Below are 21956 nucleotides of genomic sequence, written 5' to 3'. Positions count from 1 at the left end.
AACACTTCTAACACCTTCAGATATGTTTCCCTGTGTTGCAAAATAGGTTTTATTCATGCACAGAGTGTAAATTTAAAGTGAGACAGAGATTCAGCTTGCATTGCCTGAACCAACTTTTTTCTGCGCTGAAAAGCTGTTTTCTGACATTTCAGGGTCTAACTTCAAAAATCATGCAAAACACTTCTAACACCTTCAGATATGTTTCTCTGTGTTGCAAAATAGCTTTTATTCATGCACAGAGTGTAAATTTAAAGTGGGACCAAGATTCAGCTTGCATTACCTGAACCAACTTTGTTCTGCGCTGAAAAGCTGTTTTCTGACATTTCAGGGTCTAACTTCAAAAATCATGCAAAACACTTCTAACACCTTCAGATATGTTTCTCTGTGTTGCAAAATAGCTTTTATTCATGCACAGAGTGTAAATTTAAAGTGGGACCAAGATTCAGCTTGCATTGCCTGAACCAACTTTGTTCTGCGCTGAAAAGCTGTTTTCTGACATTTCAGGGTCTAACTTCAAAAATCATGCAAAACACTTCTAACACCTTCAGATATGTTTCTCTGTGTTGCAAAATATGTTTTATTCATGCACAGACTGCACAGTTAAAGTGGGACAGAGATTCAGCTTGCATTGCTGTAACCAGCTTTGTTCTGCGCTGAAAAGCTGTTTTCTGACATTTCAGGGTCTAACTTCAAAAATCATGCAAAACACTTCTAACACCTTCAGATATGTTTCTCTGTGTTGCAAAATAGCTTTTATTCATGCACAGAGTGCAAAGTTAAAGTGGGACAGAGATTCAGCTTGCATTGCTGGAACCAGCTTTGTTCTGCGCTGAAAAGCTGTTTTCTGACATTTCAGGGTCTAACTTCAAAAATCATGCAAAACACTTCTAACACCTTCAGATATGTTTCTCTGTGTTGCAAAATAGGTTTTATTCATGCACAGACTGCAAAGTTAAAGTGGGACAGAGATTCAGCTTGCATTGCCTGAACCAACTTTGTTCTGCGCTGAAACGCTGTTTTCTGACATTTCAGGGTCTAACTTCAAAAATCATGCAAAACACTTCTAACACCTTCAGATATGTTTCTCTGTGTTGCAAAATAGGTTTTATTCATGCACAGAGTGTAAATTTAAAGTGAGACAGAGATTCAGCTTGCATTGCCTGAACCAACTTTTTTCTGCGCTGAAAAGCTGTTTTCTGACATTTCAGGGTCTAACTTCAAAAATCATGCAAAACACTTCTAACACCTTCAGATATGTTTCCCTGTGTTGCAAAATAGGTTTTATTCATGCACAGAGTGTAAATTTAAAGTGAGACAGAGATTCAGCTTGCATTGCCTGAACCAACTTTTTTCTGCGCTGAAAAGCTGTTTTCTGACATTTCAGGGTCTAACTTCAAAAATCATGCAAAACACTTCTAACACCTTCAGATATGTTTCTCTGTGTTGCAAAATAGCTTTTATTCATGCACAGAGTGTAAATTTAAAGTGGGACCAAGATTCAGCTTGCATTGCCTGAACCAACTTTGTTCTGCGCTGAAAAGCTGTTTTCTGACATTTCAGGGTCTAACTTCAAAAATCATGCAAAACACTTCTAACACCTTCAGATATGTTTCTCTGTGTTGCAAAATAGCTTTTATTCATGCACAGAGTGTAAATTTAAAGTGGGACCAAGATTCAGCTTGCATTGCCTGAATCAACTTTGTTCTGCGCTGAAAAGCTGTTTTCTGACATTTCAGGGTCTAACTTCAAAAATCATGCAAAACACTTCTAACACCTTCAGATATGTTTCTCTGTGTTGCAAAATAGGTTTTATTCATGCACAGACTGCAAAGTTAAAGTGGGACAGAGATTCAGCTTGCATTGCTGGAACCAGCTTTGTTCTGCGCTTAAAAGCTGTTTTCTGACATTTCAGGGTCTAACTTCAAAAATCATGTAAAACACTTCTAACACCTTCAGATATGTTTCTCTGTGTTGAAAAATATGTTTTATTCATGCACAGACTGCAAAGTTAAAGTGGGACAGAGATTCAGCTTGCATTGCCTGAACCAACTTTGTTCTGCGCTGAAACGCTGTTTTCTGACATTTCAGGGTCTAACTTCAAAAATCATGCAAAACACTTCTAACACCTTCAGATATGTTTCCCTGTGTTGCAAAATAGGTTTTATTCATGCACAGAGTGTAAATTTAAAGTGAGACAGAGATTCAGCTTGCATTGCCTGAACCAACTTTTTTCTGTGCTGAAAAGCTGTTTTCTGACATTTCAGGGTCTAACTTCAAAAATCATGCAAAACACTTCTAACACCTTCAGATATGTTTCTCTGTGTTGCAAAATAGCTTTTATTCATGCACAGAGTGTAAATTTAAAGTGGGACCAAGATTCAGCTTGCATTGCCTGAACCAACTTTGTTCTGCGCTGAAAAGCTGTTTTCTGACATTTCAGGGTCTAACTTCAAAAATCATGCAAAACACTTCTAACACCTTCAGATATGTTTCTCTGTGTTGCAAAATAGGTTTTATTCATGCACAGACTGCAAAGTTAAAGTGGGACAGAGATTCAGCTTGCATTGCTGGAACAGCTTTGTTCTGCGCTGAAAAGCTGTTTTCTGACATTTCAGGGTCTAACTTCAAAAATCATGCAAAACACTTCTAACACCTTCAGATATGTTTCTCTGTGTTGCAAAATAGGTTTTATTCATGCACAGACTGCAAAGTTAAAGTGGGACAGAGATTCAGCTTGCATTGCTGGAACCAGCTTTGTTCTGCGCTGAAAAGCTGTTTTCTGACATTTCAGGGTCTAACTTCAAAAATCATGCAAAACACTTCTAACACCTTCAGATATGTTTCTCTGTGTTGCAAAATAGCTTTTATTCATGCACAGACTGCAAAGTTAAAGTGGGACAGAGATTCAGCTTGCATTGCCTGAACCAACTTTGTTCTGCGCTGAAACGCTGTTTTCTGACATTTCAGGGTCTAACTTCAAAAATCATGCAAAACACTTCTAACACCTTCAGATATGTTTCTCTGTGTTGCAAAATAGCTTTTATTCATGCACAGAGTGTAAATTTAAAGTGGGACCAAGATTCAGCTTGCATTGCCTGAACCAACTTTGTTCTGCGCTGAAAAGCTGTTTTCTGACATTTCAGGGTCTAACTTCAAAAATCATGCAAAACACTTCTAACACCTTCAGATATGTTTCTCTGTGTTGCAAAATAGGTTTTATTCATGCACAGACTGCAAAGTTAAAGTGGGACAGAGATTCAGCTTGCTTTGCTGGAACCAGCTTTGTTCTGCGCTGAAAAGCTGTTTTCTGACATTTCAGGGTCTAACTTCAAAAATCATGCAAAACACTTCTAACACCTTCAGATATGTTTCTCTGTGTTGCAAAATAGGTTTTATTCATGCACAGACTGCAAAGTTAAAGTGGGACAGAGATTCAGCTTGCATTGCCTGAACCAACTTTGTTCTGCGCTGAAACGCTGTTTTCTGACATTTGAGGGTCTAACTTCAAAAATCATGCAAAACACTTCTAACACCTTCAGATATGTTTCTCTGTGTTGCAAAATAGCTTTTATTCATGCACAGAGTGTAAATTTAAAGTGAGACAGAGATTCAGCTTGCATTGCCTGAACCAACTTTTTTCTGCGCTGAAAAGCTGTTTTCTGACATTTCAGGGTCTAACTTCAAAAATCATGCAAAACACTTCTAACACCTTCAGATATGTTTCCCTGTGTTGCAAAATAGGTTTTATTCATGCACAGAGTGTAAATTTAAAGTGAGACAGAGATTCAGCTTGCATTGCCTGAACCAACTTTTTTCTGCGCTGAAAAGCTGTTTTCTGACATTTCAGGGTCTAACTTCAAAAATCATGCAAAACACTTCTAACACCTTCAGATATGTTTCTCTGTGTTGCAAAATAGCTTTTATTCATGCACAGAGTGTAAATTTAAAGTGGGACCAAGATTCAGCTTGCATTACCTGAACCAACTTTGTTCTGCGCTGAAAAGCTGTTTTCTGACATTTCAGGGTCTAACTTCAAAAATCATGCAAAACACTTCTAACACCTTCAGATATGTTTCTCTGTGTTGCAAAATAGCTTTTATTCATGCACAGAGTGTAAATTTAAAGTGGGACCAAGATTCAGCTTGCATTGCCTGAACCAACTTTGTTCTGCGCTGAAAAGCTGTTTTCTGACATTTCAGGGTCTAACTTCAAAAATCATGCAAAACACTTCTAACACCTTCAGATATGTTTCTCTGTGTTGCAAAATATGTTTTATTCATGCACAGACTGCAAAGTTAAAGTGGGACAGAGATTCAGCTTGCATTGCTGTAACCAGCTTTGTTCTGCGCTGAAAAGCTGTTTTCTGACATTTCAGGGTCTAACTTCAAAAATCATGCAAAACACTTCTAACACCTTCAGATATGTTTCTCTGTGTTGCAAAATAGCTTTTATTCATGCACAGAGTGCAAAGTTAAAGTGGGACAGAGATTCAGCTTGCATTGCTGGAACCAGCTTTGTTCTGCGCTGAAAAGCTGTTTTCTGACATTTCAGGGTCTAACTTCAAAAATCATGCAAAACACTTCTAACACCTTCAGATATGTTTCCCTGTGTTGCAAAATAGGTTTTATTCATGCACAGAGTGTAAATTTAAAGTGAGACAGAGATTCAGCTTGCATTGCCTGAACCAACTTTTTTCTGCGCTGAAAAGCTGTTTTCTGACATTTCAGGGTCTAACTTCAAAAATCATGCAAAACACTTCTAACACCTTCAGATATGTTTCTCTGTGTTGCAAAATAGCTTTTATTCATGCACAGAGTGTAAATTTAAAGTGGGACCAAGATTCAGCTTGCATTACCTGAACCAACTTTGTTCTGCGCTGAAAAGCTGTTTTCTGACATTTCAGGGTCTAACTTCAAAAATCATGCAAAACACTTCTAACACCTTCAGATATGTTTCTCTGTGTTGCAAAATAGCTTTTATTCATGCACAGAGTGTAAATTTAAAGTGGGACCAAGATTCAGCTTGCATTGCCTGAACCAACTTTGTTCTGCGCTGAAAAGCTGTTTTCTGACATTTCAGGGTCTAACTTCAAAAATCATGCAAAACACTTCTAACACCTTCAGATATGTTTCTCTGTGTTGCAAAATATGTTTTATTCATGCACAGACTGCAAAGTTAAAGTGGGACAGAGATTCAGCTTTCATTGCTGTAACCAGCTTTGTTCTGCGCTGAAAAGCTGTTTTCTGACATTTCAGGGTCTAACTTCAAAAATCATGCAAAACACTTCTAACACCTTCAGATATGTTTCTCTGTGTTGCAAAATAGCTTTTATTCATGCACAGAGTGCAAAGTTAAAGTGGGACAGAGATTCAGCTTGCATTGCTGGAACCAGCTTTGTTCTGCGCTGAAAAGCTGTTTTCTGACATTTCAGGGTCTAACTTCAAAAATCATGCAAAACACTTCTAACACCTTCAGATATGTTTCTCTGTGTTGCAAAATAGGTTTTATTCATGCACAGACTGCAAAGTTAAAGTGGGACAGAGATTCAGCTTGCATTGCCTGAACCAACTTTGTTCTGCGCTGAAACGCTGTTTTCTGACATTTCAGGGTCTAACTTCAAAAATCATGCAAAACACTTCTAACACCTTCAGATATGTTTCTCTGTGTTGCAAAATAGGTTTTATTCATGCACAGAGTGTAAATTTAAAGTGAGACAGAGATTCAGCTTGCATTGCCTGAACCAACTTTTTTCTGCGCTGAAAAGCTGTTTTCTGACATTTCAGGGTCTAACTTCAAAAATCATGCAAAACACTTCTAACACCTTCAGATATGTTTCCCTGTGTTGCAAAATAGGTTTTATTCATGCACAGAGTGTAAATTTAAAGTGAGACAGAGATTCAGCTTGCATTGCCTAAAACCAACTTTTTTCTGCGCTGAAAAGCTGTTTTCTGACATTTCAGGGTCTAACTTCAAAAATCATGCAAAACACTTCTAACACCTTCAGATATGTTTCTCTGTGTTGCAAAATAGCTTTTATTCATGCACAGAGTGTAAATTTAAAGTGGGACCAAGATTCAGCTTGCATTGCCTGAACCAACTTTGTTCTGCGCTGAAAAGCTGTTTTCTGACATTTCAGGGTCTAACTTCAAAAATCATGCAAAACACTTCTAACACCTTCAGATATGTTTCTCTGTGTTGCAAAATAGCTTTTATTCATGCACAGAGTGTAAATTTAAAGTGGGACCAAGATTCAGCTTGCATTGCCTGAATCAACTTTGTTCTGCGCTGAAAAGCTGTTTTCTGACATTTCAGGGTCTAACTTCAAAAATCATGCAAAACACTTCTAACACCTTCAGATATGTTTCTCTGTGTTGCAAAATAGGTTTTATTCATGCACAGACTGCAAAGTTAAAGTGGGACAGAGATTAAGCTTGCATTGCTGGAACCAGCTTTGTTCTGCGCTGAAAAGCTGTTTTCTGACATTTCAGGGTCTAACTTCAAAAATCATGTAAAACACTTCTAACACCTTCAGATATGTTTCTCTGTGTTGCAAAATATGTTTTATTCATGCACAGACTGCAAAGTTAAAGTGGGACAGAGATTCAGCTTGCATTGCCTGAACCAACTTTGTTCTGCGCTGAAACGCTGTTTTCTGACATTTCAGGGTCTAACTTCAAAAATCATGCAAAACACTTCTAACACCTTCAGATATGTTTCTCTGTGTTGCAAAATAGGTTTTATTCATGCACAGAGTGTAAATTTAAAGTGAGACAGAGATTCAGCTTGCATTGCCTGAACCAACTTTTTTCTGCGCTGAAAAGCTGTTTTCTGACATTTCAGGGTCTAACTTCAAAAATCATGCAAAACACTTCTAACACCTTCAGATATGTTTCCCTGTGTTGCAAAATAGGTTTTATTCATGCACAGAGTGTAAATTTAAAGTGAGACAGAGATTCAGCTTGCATTGCCTGAACCAACTTTTTTCTGTGCTGAAAAGCTGTTTTCTGACATTTCAGGGTCTAACTTCAAAAATCATGCAAAACACTTCTAACACCTTCAGATATGTTTCTCTGTGTTGCAAAATAGCTTTTATTCATGCACAGAGTGTAAATTTAAAGTGGGACCAAGATTCAGCTTGCATTGCCTGAACCAACTTTGTTCTGCGCTGAAAAGCTGTTTTCTGACATTTCAGGGTCTAACTTCAAAAATCATGCAAAACACTTCTAACACCTTCAGATATGTTTCTCTGTGTTGCAAAATAGGTTTTATTCATGCACAGACTGCAAAGTTAAAGTGGGACAGAGATTCAGCTTGCATTGCTGGAACAGCTTTGTTCTGCGCTGAAAAGCTGTTTTCTGACATTTCAGGGTCTAACTTCAAAAATCATGCAAAACACTTCTAACACCTTCAGATATGTTTCTCTGTGTTGCAAAATAGGTTTTATTCATGCACAGACTGCAAAGTTAAAGTGGGACAGAGATTCAGCTTGCATTGCTGGAACCAGCTTTGTTCTGCGCTGAAAAGCTGTTTTCTGACATTTCAGGGTCTAACTTCAAAAATCATGCAAAACACTTCTAACACCTTCAGATATGTTTCTCTGTGTTGCAAAATAGCTTTTATTCATGCACAGAGTGCAAAGTTAAAGTGGGACAGAGATTCAGCTTGCATTGCCTGAACCAACTTTGTTCTGCGCTGAAACGCTGTTTTCTGACATTTCAGGGTCTAACTTCAAAAATCATGCAAAACACTTCTAACACCTTCAGATATGTTTCTCTGTGTTGCAAAATAGCTTTTATTCATGCACAGAGTGTAAATTTAAAGTGGGACCAAGATTCAGCTTGCATTGCCTGAACCAACTTTGTTCTGCGCTGAAAAGCTGTTTTCTGACATTTCAGGGTCAAACTTCAAAAATCATGCAAAACACTTCTAACACCTTCAGATATGTTTCTCTGTGTTGCAAAATAGCTTTTATTCATGCACAGACTGCAAAGTTAAAGTGGGACAGAGATTCAGCTTGCATTGCTGTAACCAGCTTTGTTCTGTGCTGAAAAGCTGTTTTCTGACATTTCAGGGTCTAACTTCAAAAATCATGCAAAACACTTCTAACACCTTCAGATATGTTTCTCTGTGTTGCAAAATAGCTTTTATTCATGCACAGAGTGTAAATTTAAAGTGGGACCAAGATTCAGCTTGCATTGCCTGAACCAACTTTGTTCTGCGCTGAAAAGCTGTTTTCTGACATTTCAGGGTCTAACTTCAAAAATCATGCAAAACACTTCTAACACCTTCAGATATGTTTCTCTGTGTTGCAAAATAGCTTTTATTCATGCACAGAGTGTAAATTTAAAGTGGGACCAAGATTCAGCTTGCATTGCCTGAATCAACTTTGTTCTGCGCTGAAAAGCTGTTTTCTGACATTTCAGGGTCTAACTTCAAAAATCATGCAAAACACTTCTAACACCTTCAGATATGTTTCTCTGTGTTGCAAAATAGGTTTTATTCATGCACAGACTGCAAAGTTAAAGTGGGACAGAGATTAAGCTTGCATTGCTGGAACCAGCTTTGTTCTGCGCTGAAAAGCTGTTTTCTGACATTTCAGGGTCTAACTTCAAAAATCATGTAAAACACTTCTAACACCTTCAGATATGTTTCTCTGTGTTGCAAAATATGTTTTATTCATGCACAGACTGCAAAGTTAAAGTGGGACAGAGATTCAGCTTGCATTGCCTGAACCAACTTTGTTCTGCGCTGAAACGCTGTTTTCTGACATTTCAGGGTCTAACTTCAAAAATCATGCAAAACACTTCTAACACCTTCAGATATGTTTCTCTGTGTTGCAAAATAGGTTTTATTCATGCACAGAGTGTAAATTTAAAGTGAGACAGAGATTCAGCTTGCATTGCCTGAACCAACTTTTTTCTGCGCTGAAAAGCTGTTTTCTGACATTTCAGGGTCTAACTTCAAAAATCATGCAAAACACTTCTAACACCTTCAGATATGTTTCCCTGTGTTGCAAAATAGGTTTTATTCATGCACAGAGTGTAAATTTAAAGTGAGACAGAGATTCAGCTTGCATTGCCTGAACCAACTTTTTTCTGTGCTGAAAAGCTGTTTTCTGACATTTCAGGGTCTAACTTCAAAAATCATGCAAAACACTTCTAACACCTTCAGATATGTTTCTCTGTGTTGCAAAATAGCTTTTATTCATGCACAGAGTGTAAATTTAAAGTGGGACCAAGATTCAGCTTGCATTGCCTGAACCAACTTTGTTCTGCGCTGAAAAGCTGTTTTCTGACATTTCAGGGTCTAACTTCAAAAATCATGCAAAACACTTCTAACACCTTCAGATATGTTTCTCTGTGTTGCAAAATAGGTTTTATTCATGCACAGACTGCAAAGTTAAAGTGGGACAGAGATTCAGCTTGCATTGCTGGAACAGCTTTGTTCTGCGCTGAAAAGCTGTTTTCTGACATTTCAGGGTCTAACTTCAAAAATCATGCAAAACACTTCTAACACCTTCAGATATGTTTCTCTGTGTTGCAAAATAGGTTTTATTCATGCACAGACTGCAAAGTTAAAGTGGGACAGAGATTCAGCTTGCATTGCTGGAACCAGCTTTGTTCTGCGCTGAAAAGCTGTTTTCTGACATTTCAGGGTCTAACTTCAAAAATCATGCAAAACACTTCTAACACCTTCAGATATGTTTCTCTGTGTTGCAAAATAGCTTTTATTCATGCACAGAGTGCAAAGTTAAAGTGGGACAGAGATTCAGCTTGCATTGCCTGAACCAACTTTGTTCTGCGCTGAAACGCTGTTTTCTGACATTTCAGGGTCTAACTTCAAAAATCATGCAAAACACTTCTAACACCTTCAGATATGTTTCTCTGTGTTGCAAAATAGCTTTTATTCATGCACAGAGTGTAAATTTAAAGTGGGACCAAGATTCAGCTTGCATTGCCTGAACCAACTTTGTTCTGCGCTGAAAAGCTGTTTTCTGACATTTCAGGGTCAAACTTCAAAAATCATGCAAAACACTTCTAACACCTTCAGATATGTTTCTCTGTGTTGCAAAATAGCTTTTATTCATGCACAGACTGCAAAGTTAAAGTGGGACAGAGATTCAGCTTGCATTGCTGTAACCAGCTTTGTTCTGTGCTGAAAAGCTGTTTTCTGACATTTCAGGGTCTAACTTCAAAAATCATGCAAAACACTTCTAACACCTTCAGATATGTTTCTCTGTGTTGCAAAATAGCTTTTATTCATGCACAGAGTGTAAATTTAAAGTGGGACCAAGATTCAGCTTGCATTGCCTGAACCAACTTTGTTCTGCGCTGAAAAGCTGTTTTCTGACATTTCAGGGTCTAACTTCAAAAATCATGCAAAACACTTCTAACACCTTCAGATATGTTTCTCTGTGTTGCAAAATAGCTTTTATTCATGCACAGAGTGTAAATTTAAAGTGGGACCAAGATTCAGCTTGCATTGCCTGAATCAACTTTGTTCTGCGCTGAAAAGCTGTTTTCTGACATTTCAGGGTCTAACTTCAAAAATCATGCAAAACACTTCTAACACCTTCAGATATGTTTCTCTGTGTTGCAAAATAGGTTTTATTCATGCACAGACTGCAAAGTTAAAGTGGGACAGAGATTAAGCTTGCATTGCTGGAACCAGCTTTGTTCTGCGCTGAAAAGCTGTTTTCTGACATTTCAGGGTCTAACTTCAAAAATCATGTAAAACACTTCTAACACCTTCAGATATGTTTCTCTGTGTTGCAAAATATGTTTTATTCATGCACAGACTGCAAAGTTAAAGTGGGACAGAGATTCAGCTTGCATTGCCTGAACCAACTTTGTTCTGCGCTGAAACGCTGTTTTCTGACATTTCAGGGTCTAACTTCAAAAATCATGCAAAACACTTCTAACACCTTCAGATATGTTTCTCTGTGTTGCAAAATAGGTTTTATTCATGCACAGAGTGTAAATTTAAAGTGAGACAGAGATTCAGCTTGCATTGCCTGAACCAACTTTTTTCTGCGCTGAAAAGCTGTTTTCTGACATTTCAGGGTCTAACTTCAAAAATCATGCAAAACACTTCTAACACCTTCAGATATGTTTCCCTGTGTTGCAAAATAGGTTTTATTCATGCACAGAGTGTAAATTTAAAGTGAGACAGAGATTCAGCTTGCATTGCCTGAACCAACTTTTTTCTGTGCTGAAAAGCTGTTTTCTGACATTTCAGGGTCTAACTTCAAAAATCATGCAAAACACTTCTAACACCTTCAGATATGTTTCTCTGTGTTGCAAAATAGCTTTTATTCATGCACAGAGTGTAAATTTAAAGTGGGACCAAGATTCAGCTTGCATTGCCTGAACCAACTTTGTTCTGCGCTGAAAAGCTGTTTTCTGACATTTCAGGGTCTAACTTCAAAAATCATGCAAAACACTTCTAACACCTTCAGATATGTTTCTCTGTGTTGCAAAATAGGTTTTATTCATGCACAGACTGCAAAGTTAAAGTGGGACAGAGATTCAGCTTGCATTGCTGGAACAGCTTTGTTCTGCGCTGAAAAGCTGTTTTCTGACATTTCAGGGTCTAACTTCAAAAATCATGCAAAACACTTCTAACACCTTCAGATATGTTTCTCTGTGTTGCAAAATAGGTTTTATTCATGCACAGACTGCAAAGTTAAAGTGGGACAGAGATTCAGCTTGCATTGCTGGAACCAGCTTTGTTCTGCGCTGAAAAGCTGTTTTCTGACATTTCAGGGTCTAACTTCAAAAATCATGCAAAACACTTCTAACACCTTCAGATATGTTTCTCTGTGTTGCAAAATAGCTTTTATTCATGCACAGAGTGTAAATTTAAAGTGGGACCAAGATTCAGCTTGCATTGCTGGAACCAGCTTTGTTCTGCGCTGAAAAGCTGTTTTCTGACATTTCAGGGTCTAACTTCAAAAATCATGCAAAACACTTCTAACACCTTCAGATATGTTTCTCTGTGTTGCAAAATAGCTTTTATCCATGCACAGAGTGTAAATTTAAAGTGAGACAGAGATTCAGCTTGCATTGCCTGAACCAACTTTTTTCTGCGCTGAAAAGCTGTTTTCTGACATTTCAGGGTCTAACTTCAAAAATCATGCAAAACACTTCTAACACCTTCAGATATGTTTCCCTGTGTTGCAAAATAGGTTTTATTCATGCACAGAGTGTAAATTTAAAGTGAGACAGAGATTCAGCTTGCATTGCCTGAACCAACTTTTTTCTGCGCTGAAAAGCTGTTTTCTGACATTTCAGGGTCTAACTTCAAAAATCATGCAAAACACTTCTAACACCTTCAGATATGTTTCTCTGTGTTGCAAAATAGCTTTTATTCATGCACAGAGTGTAAATTTAAAGTGGGACCAAGATTCAGCTTGCATTACCTGAACCAACTTTGTTCTGCGCTGAAAAGCTGTTTTCTGACATTTCAGGGTCTAACTTCAACAATCATGCAAAACACTTCTAACACCTTCAGATATGTTTCTCTGTGTTGCAAAATAGCTTTTATTCATGCACAGAGTGTAAATTTAAAGTGGGACCAAGATTCAGCTTGCATTGCCTGAACCAACTTTGTTCTGCGCTGAAAAGCTGTTTTCTGACATTTCAGGGTCTAACTTCAAAAATCATGCAAAACACTTCTAACACCTTCAGATATGTTTCTCTGTGTTGCAAAATATGTTTTATTCATGCACAGACTGCAAAGTTAAAGTGGGACAGAGATTCAGCTTGCATTGCTGTAACCAGCTTTGTTCTGCGCTGAAAAGCTGTTTTCTGACATTTCAGGGTCTAACTTCAAAAATCATGCAAAACACTTCTAACACCTTCAGATATGTTTCTCTGTGTTGCAAAATAGCTTTTATTCATGCACAGAGTGCAAAGTTAAAGTGGGACAGAGATTCAGCTTGCATTGCTGGAACCAGCTTTGTTCTGCGCTGAAAAGCTGTTTTCTGACATTTCAGGGTCTAACTTCAAAAATCATGCAAAACACTTCTAACACCTTCAGATATGTTTCTCTGTGTTGCAAAATAGGTTTTATTCATGCACAGACTGCAAAGTTAAAGTGGGACAGAGATTCAGCTTGCATTGCCTGAACCAACTTTGTTCTGCGCTGAAACGCTGTTTTCTGACATTTCAGGGTCTAACTTCAAAAATCATGCAAAACACTTCTAACACCTTCAGATATGTTTCTCTGTGTTGCAAAATAGGTTTTATTCATGCACAGAGTGTAAATTTAAAGTGGGACCAAGATTCAGCTTGCATTGCCTGAACCAACTTTGTTCTGCGCTGAAAAGCTGTTTTCTGACATTTCAGGGTCTAACTTCAAAAATCATGCAAAACACTTCTAACACCTTCAGATATGTTTCTCTGTGTTGCAAAATAGCTTTTATTCATGCACAGAGTGTAAATTTAAAGTGGGACCAAGATTCAGCTTGCATTGCCTGAATCAACTTTGTTCTGCGCTGAAAAGCTGTTTTCTGACATTTCAGGGTCTAACTTCAAAAATCATGCAAAACACTTCTAACACCTTCAGATATGTTTCTCTGTGTTGCAAAATAGGTTTTATTCATGCACAGACTGCAAAGTTAAAGTGGGACAGAGATTAAGCTTGCATTGCTGGAACCAGCTTTGTTCTGCGCTGAAAAGCTGTTTTCTGACATTTCAGGGTCTAACTTCAAAAATCATGCAAAACACTTCTAACACCTTCAGATATGTTTCTCTGTGTTGCAAAATAGGTTTTATTCATGCACAGACTGCAAAGTTAAAGTGGGACAGAGATTCAGCTTGCATTGCTGGAACAGCTTTGTTCTGCGCTGAAAAGCTGTTTTCTGACATTTCAGGGTCTAACTTCAAAAATCATGCAAAACACTTCTAACACCTTCAGATATGTTTCTCTGTGTTGCAAAATAGGTTTTATTCATGCACAGACTGCAAAGTTAAAGTGGGACAGAGATTCAGCTTGCATTGCTGGAACCAGCTTTGTTCTGCGCTGAAAAGCTGTTTTCTGACATTTCAGGGTCTAACTTCAAAAATCATGCAAAACACTTCTAACACCTTCAGATATGTTTCTCTGTGTTGCAAAATAGCTTTTATTCATGCACAGAGTGTAAATTTAAAGTGGGACCAAGATTCAGCTTGCATTGCTGGAACCAGCTTTGTTCTGCGCTGAAAAGCTGTTTTCTGACATTTCAGGGTCTAACTTCAAAAATCATGCAAAACACTTCTAACACCTTCAGATATGTTTCTCTGTGTTGCAAAATAGCTTTTATCCATGCACAGAGTGTAAATTTAAAGTGAGACAGAGATTCAGCTTGCATTGCCTGAACCAACTTTTTTCTGCGCTGAAAAGCTGTTTTCTGACATTTCAGGGTCTAACTTCAAAAATCATGCAAAACACTTCTAACACCTTCAGATATGTTTCCCTGTGTTGCAAAATAGGTTTTATTCATGCACAGAGTGTAAATTTAAAGTGAGACAGAGATTCAGCTTGCATTGCCTGAACCAACTTTTTTCTGCGCTGAAAAGCTGTTTTCTGACATTTCAGGGTCTAACTTCAAAAATCATGCAAAACACTTCTAACACCTTCAGATATGTTTCTCTGTGTTGCAAAATAGCTTTTATTCATGCACAGAGTGTAAATTTAAAGTGGGACCAAGATTCAGCTTGCATTACCTGAACCAACTTTGTTCTGCGCTGAAAAGCTGTTTTCTGACATTTCAGGGTCTAACTTCAACAATCATGCAAAACACTTCTAACACCTTCAGATATGTTTCTCTGTGTTGCAAAATAGCTTTTATTCATGCACAGAGTGTAAATTTAAAGTGGGACCAAGATTCAGCTTGCATTGCCTGAACCAACTTTGTTCTGCGCTGAAAAGCTGTTTTCTGACATTTCAGGGTCTAACTTCAAAAATCATGCAAAACACTTCTAACACCTTCAGATATGTTTCTCTGTGTTGCAAAATATGTTTTATTCATGCACAGACTGCAAAGTTAAAGTGGGACAGAGATTCAGCTTGCATTGCTGTAACCAGCTTTGTTCTGCGCTGAAAAGCTGTTTTCTGACATTTCAGGGTCTAACTTCAAAAATCATGCAAAACACTTCTAACACCTTCAGATATGTTTCTCTGTGTTGCAAAATAGCTTTTATTCATGCACAGAGTGCAAAGTTAAAGTGGGACAGAGATTCAGCTTGCATTGCTGGAACCAGCTTTGTTCTGCGCTGAAAAGCTGTTTTCTGACATTTCAGGGTCTAACTTCAAAAATCATGCAAAACACTTCTAACACCTTCAGATATGTTTCTCTGTGTTGCAAAATAGGTTTTATTCATGCACAGACTGCAAAGTTAAAGTGGGACAGAGATTCAGCTTGCATTGCCTGAACCAACTTTGTTCTGCGCTGAAACGCTGTTTTCTGACATTTCAGGGTCTAACTTCAAAAATCATGCAAAACACTTCTAACACCTTCAGATATGTTTCTCTGTGTTGCAAAATAGGTTTTATTCATGCACAGAGTGTAAATTTAAAGTGAGACAGAGATTCAGCTTGCATTGCCTGAACCAACTTTTTTCTGCGCTGAAAAGCTGTTTTCTGACATTTCAGGGTCTAACTTCAAAAATCATGCAAAACACTTCTAACACCTTCAGATATGTTTCCCTGTGTTGCAAAATAGGTTTTATTCATGCACAGAGTGTAAATTTAAAGTGAGACAGAGATTCAGCTTGCATTGCCTGAACCAACTTTTTTCTGCGCTGAAAAGCTGTTTTCTGACATTTCAGGGTCTAACTTCAAAAATCATGCAAAACACTTCTAACACCTTCAGATATGTTTCTCTGTGTTGCAAAATAGCTTTTATTCATGCACAGAGTGTAAATTTAAAGTGGGACCAAGATTCAGCTTGCATTGCCTGAACCAACTTTGTTCTGCGCTGAAAAGCTGTTTTCTGACATTTCAGGGTCTAACTTCAAAAATCATGCAAAACACTTCTAACACCTTCAGATATGTTTCTCTGTGTTGCAAAATAGTTTTTATTCATGCACAGAGTGTAAATTTAAAGTGGGACCAAGATTCAGCTTGCATTGCCTGAACCAACTTTGTTCTGCGCTGAAAAGCTGTTTTCTGACATTTCAGGGTCTAACTTCAAAAATCATGCAAAACACTTCTAACACCTTCAGATATGTTTCTCTGTGTTGCAAAATAGGTTTTATTCATGCACAGACTGCAAAGTTAAAGTGGGACAGAGATTCAGCTTGCATTGCTGTAACCAGCTTTGTTCTGCGCTGAAAAGCTGTTTTCTGACATTTCAGGGTCTAACTTCAAAAATCATGCAAAACACTTCTAACACCTTCAGATATGTTTCTCTGTGTTGCAAAATAGCTTTTATTCATGCACAGAGTGTAAATTTAAAGTGGGACCAAGATTCAGCTTGCATTGCCTGAACCAACTTTGTTCTGCGCTGAAAAGCTGTTTTCTGACATTTCAGGGTCAAACTTCAAAAATCATGCAAAACACTTCTAACACCTTCAGATATGTTTCTCTGTGTTGCAAAATAGCTTTTATTCATGCACAGACTGCAAAGTTAAAGTGGGACAGAGATTCAGCTTGCATTGCTGTAACCAGCTTTGTTCTGCGCTGAAAAGCTGTTTTCTGACATTTCAGGGTCTAACTTCAAAAATCATGCAAAACACTTCTAACACCTTCAGATATGTTTCTCTGTGTTGCAAAATAGCTTTTATTCATGCACAGAGTGTAAATTTAAAGTGGGACCAAGATTCAGCTTGCATTGCCTGAACCAACTTTGTTCTGCGCTGAAAAGCTGTTTTCTGACATTTCAGGGTCTAACTTCAAAAATCATGCAAAACACTTCTAACACCTTCAGATATGTTTCTCTGTGTTGCAAAATAGGTTTTATTCATGCACAGACTGCAAAGTTAAAGTGGGACAGAGATTCAGCTTGCTTTGCTGGAACCAGCTTTGTTCTGCGCTGAAAAGCTGTTTTCTGACATTTCAGGGTCTAACTTCAAAAATCATGCAAAACACTTCTAACACCTTCAGATATGTTTCTCTGTGTTGCAAAATAGGTTTTATTCATGCACAGACTGCAAAGTTAAAGTGGGACAGAGATTCAGCTTGCATTGCTGGAACAGCTTTGTTCTGCGCTGAAAAGCTGTTTTCTGACATTTCAGGGTCTAACTTCAAAAATCATGCAAAACACTTCTAACACCTTCAGATATGTTTCTCTGTGTTGCAAAATAGGTTTTATTCATGCACAGACTGCAAAGTTAAAGTGGGACAGAGATTCAGCTTGCATTGCTGGAACCAGCTTTGTTCTGCGCTGAAAAGCTGTTTTCTGACATTTCAGGGTCTAACTTCAAAAATCATGCAAAACACTTCTAACACCTTCAGATATGTTTCTCTGTGTTGCAAAATAGCTTTTATTCATGCACAGAGTGTAAATTTAAAGTGGGACCAAGATTCAGCTTGCATTGCTGGAACCAGCTTTGTTCTGCGCTGAAAAGCTGTTTTCTGACATTTCAGGGTCTAACTTCAAAAATCATGCAAAACACTTCTAACACCTTCAGATATGTTTCTCTGTGTTGCAAAATAGCTTTTATCCATGCACAGAGTGTAAATTTAAAGTGAGACAGAGATTCAGCTTGCATTGCCTGAACCAACTTTTTTCTGCGCTGAAAAGCTGTTTTCTGACATTTCAGGGTCTAACTTCAAAAATCATGCAAAACACTTCTAACACCTTCAGATATGTTTCCCTGTGTTGCAAAATAGGTTTTATTCATGCACAGAGTGTAAATTTAAAGTGAGACAGAGATTCAGCTTGCATTGCCTGAACCAACTTTTTTCTGCGCTGAAAAGCTGTTTTCTGACATTTCAGGGTCTAACTTCAAAAATCATGCAAAACACTTCTAACACCTTCAGATATGTTTCTCTGTGTTGCAAAATAGCTTTTATTCATGCACAGAGTGTAAATTTAAAGTGGGACCAAGATTCAGCTTGCATTACCTGAACCAACTTTGTTCTGCGCTGAAAAGCTGTTTTCTGACATTTCAGGGTCTAACTTCAACAATCATGCAAAACACTTCTAACACCTTCAGATATGTTTCTCTGTGTTGCAAAATAGCTTTTATTCATGCACAGAGTGTAAATTTAAAGTGGGACCAAGATTCAGCTTGCATTGCCTGAACCAACTTTGTTCTGCGCTGAAAAGCTGTTTTCTGACATTTCAGGGTCTAACTTCAAAAATCATGCAAAACACTTCTAACACCTTCAGATATGTTTCTCTGTGTTGCAAAATATGTTTTATTCATGCACAGACTGCAAAGTTAAAGTGGGACAGAGATTCAGCTTGCATTGCTGTAACCAGCTTTGTTCTGCGCTGAAAAGCTGTTTTCTGACATTTCAGGGTCTAACTTCAAAAATCATGCAAAACACTTCTAACACCTTCAGATATGTTTCTCTGTGTTGCAAAATAGCTTTTATTCATGCACAGAGTGCAAAGTTAAAGTGGGACAGAGATTCAGCTTGCATTGCTGGAACCAGCTTTGTTCTGCGCTGAAAAGCTGTTTTCTGACATTTCAGGGTCTAACTTCAAAAATCATGCAAAACACTTCTAACACCTTCAGATATGTTTCTCTGTGTTGCAAAATAGGTTTTATTCATGCACAGACTGCAAAGTTAAAGTGGGACAGAGATTCAGCTTGCATTGCCTGAACCAACTTTGTTCTGCGCTGAAACGCTGTTTTCTGACATTTCAGGGTCTAACTTCAAAAATCATGCAAAACACTTCTAACACCTTCAGATATGTTTCTCTGTGTTGCAAAATAGGTTTTATTCATGCACAGAGTGTAAATTTAAAGTGAGACAGAGATTCAGCTTGCATTGCCTGAACCAACTTTTTTCTGCGCTGAAAAGCTGTTTTCTGACATTTCAGGGTCTAACTTCAAAAATCATGCAAAACACTTCTAACACCTTCAGATATGTTTCCCTGTGTTGCAAAATAGGTTTTATTCATGCACAGAGTGTAAATTTAAAGTGAGACAGAGATTCAGCTTGCATTGCCTGAACCAACTTTTTTCTGCGCTGAAAAGCTGTTTTCTGACATTTCAGGGTCTAACTTCAAAAATCATGCAAAACACTTCTAACACCTTCAGATATGTTTCTCTGTGTTGCAAAATAGCTTTTATTCATGCACAGAGTGTAAATTTAAAGTGGGACCAAGATTCAGCTTGCATTGCCTGAACCAACTTTGTTCTGCGCTGAAAAGCTGTTTTCTGACATTTCAGGGTCTAACTTCAAAAATCATGCAAAACACTTCTAACACCTTCAGATATGTTTCTCTGTGTTGCAAAATAGTTTTTATTCATGCACAGAGTGTAAATTTAAAGTGGGACCAAGATTCAGCTTGCATTGCCTGAACCAACTTTGTTCTGCGCTGAAAAGCTGTTTTCTGACATTTCAGGGTCTAACTTCAAAAATCATGCAAAACACTTCTAACACCTTCAGATATGTTTCTCTGTGTTGCAAAATAGGTTTTATTCATGCACAGACTGCAAAGTTAAAGTGGGACAGAGATTCAGCTTGCATTGCTGTAACCAGCTTTGTTCTGCGCTGAAAAGCTGTTTTCTGACATTTCAGGGTCTAACTTCAAAAATCATGCAAAACACTTCTAACACCTTCAGATATGTTTCTCTGTGTTGCAAAATAGCTTTTATTCATGCACAGAGTGTAAATTTAAAGTGGGACCAAGATTCAGCTTGCATTGCCTGAACCAACTTTGTTCTGCGCTGAAAAGCTGTTTTCTGACATTTCAGGGTCAAACTTCAAAAATCATGCAAAACACTTCTAACACCTTCAGATATGTTTCTCTGTGTTGCAAAATAGCTTTTATTCATGCACAGACTGCAAAGTTAAAGTGGGACAGAGATTCAGCTTGCATTGCTGTAACCAGCTTTGTTCTGCGCTGAAAAGCTGTTTTCTGACATTTCAGGGTCTAACTTCAAAAATCATGCAAAACACTTCTAACACCTTCAGATATGTTTCTCTGTGTTGCAAAATAGCTTTTATTCATGCACAGAGTGTAAATTTAAAGTGGGACCAAGATTCAGCTTGCATTGCCTGAACCAACTTTGTTCTGCGCTGAAAAGCTGTTTTCTGACATTTCAGGGTCTAACTTCAAAAATCATGCAAAACACTTCTAACACCTTCAGATATGTTTCTCTGTGTTGCAAAATAGGTTTTATTCATGCACAGACTGCAAAGTTAAAGTGGGACAGAGATTCAGCTTGCTTTGCTGGAACCAGCTTTGTTCTGCGCTGAAAAGCTGTTTTCTGACATTTCAGGGTCTAACTTCAAAAATCATGCAAAACACTTCTAACACCTTCAGATATGTTTCTCTGTGTTGCAAAATAGGTTTTATTCATGCACAGACTGCAAAGTTAAAGTGGGACAGAGATTCAGCTTGCATTGCCTGAACCAACTTTGTTCTGCGCTGAAACGCTGTTTTCTGACATTTGAGGGTCTAACTTCAAAAATCATGCAAAACACTTCTAACACCTTCAGATATGTTTCTCTGTGTTGCAAAATAGCTTTTATTCATGCACAGAGTGTAAATTTAAAGTGAGACAGAGATTCAGCTTGCATTGCCTGAACCAACTTTTTTCTGCGCTGAAAAGCTGTTTTCTGACATTTCAGGGTCTAACTTCAAAAATCATGCAAAACACTTCTAACACCTTCAGATATGTTTCCCTGTGTTGCAAAATAGGTTTTATTCATGCACAGAGTGTAAATTTAAAGTGAGACAGAGATTCAGCTTGCATTGCCTGAACCAACATTTTTCTGCGCTGAAAAGCTGTTTTCTGACATTTCAGGGTCTAACTTCAAAAATCATGCAAAACACTTCTAACACCTTCAGATATGTTTCTCTGTGTTGCAAAATAGCTTTTATTCATGCACAGAGTGTAAATTTAAAGTGGGACCAAGATTCAGCTTGCATTGCCTGAACCAACTTTGTTCTGCGCTGAAAAGCTGTTTTCTGACATTTCAGGGTCTAACTTCAAAAATCATGCAAAACACTTCTAACACCTTCAGATATGTTTCTCTGTGTTGCAAAATAGGTTTTATTCATGCACAGACTGCAAAGTTAAAGTGGGACAGAGATTCAGCTTGCATTGCTGTAACCAGCTTTGTTCTGCGCTGAAAAGCTGTTTTCTGACATTTCAGGGTCTAACTTCAAAAATCATGCAAAACACTTCTAACACCTTCAGATATGTTTCTCTGTGTTGCAAAATAGGTTTTATTCATGCACAGACTGCAAAGTTAAAGTGGGACAGAGATTCAGCTTGCATTGCCTGAACCAACTTTGTTCTGCGCTGAAACGCTGTTTTCTGACATTTCAGGGTCTAACTTCAAAAATCATGCAAAACACTTCTAACACCTTCAGATATGTTTCTCTGTGTTGCAAAATAGGTTTTATTCATGCACAGAGTGTAAATTTAAAGTGAGACAGAGATTCAGCTTGCATTGCCTGAACCAACTTTTTTCTGCGCTGAAAAGCTGTTTTCTGACATTTCAGGGTCTAACTTCAAAAATCATGCAAAACACTTCTAACACCTTCAGATATGTTTCTCTGTGTTGCAAAATAGCTTTTATTCATGCACAGAGTGTAAATTTAAAGTGGGACCAAGATTCAGCTTGCATTGCCTGAACCAACTTTGTTCTGCGCTGAAAAGCTGTTTTCTGACATTTCAGGGTCTAACTTCAAAAATCATGCAAAACACTTCTAACACCTTCAGATATGTTTCTCTGTGTTGCAAAATAGGTTTTATTCATGCACAGACTGCAAAGTTAAAGTGGGACAGAGATTCAGCTTGCATTGCTGTAACCAGCTTTGTTCTGCGCTGAAAAGCTGT

This window comes from Garra rufa, unplaced genomic scaffold, assembly GCF_049309525.1.
Source record: "Garra rufa unplaced genomic scaffold, GarRuf1.0 hap1_unplaced_001, whole genome shotgun sequence".
In the NCBI taxonomy this organism is placed as follows: Eukaryota; Metazoa; Chordata; class Actinopteri; order Cypriniformes; family Cyprinidae; genus Garra; species Garra rufa.
The sequence above is the reverse complement of the archived record's forward strand: the minus strand, read 5'-3'. Positions refer to the sequence as shown.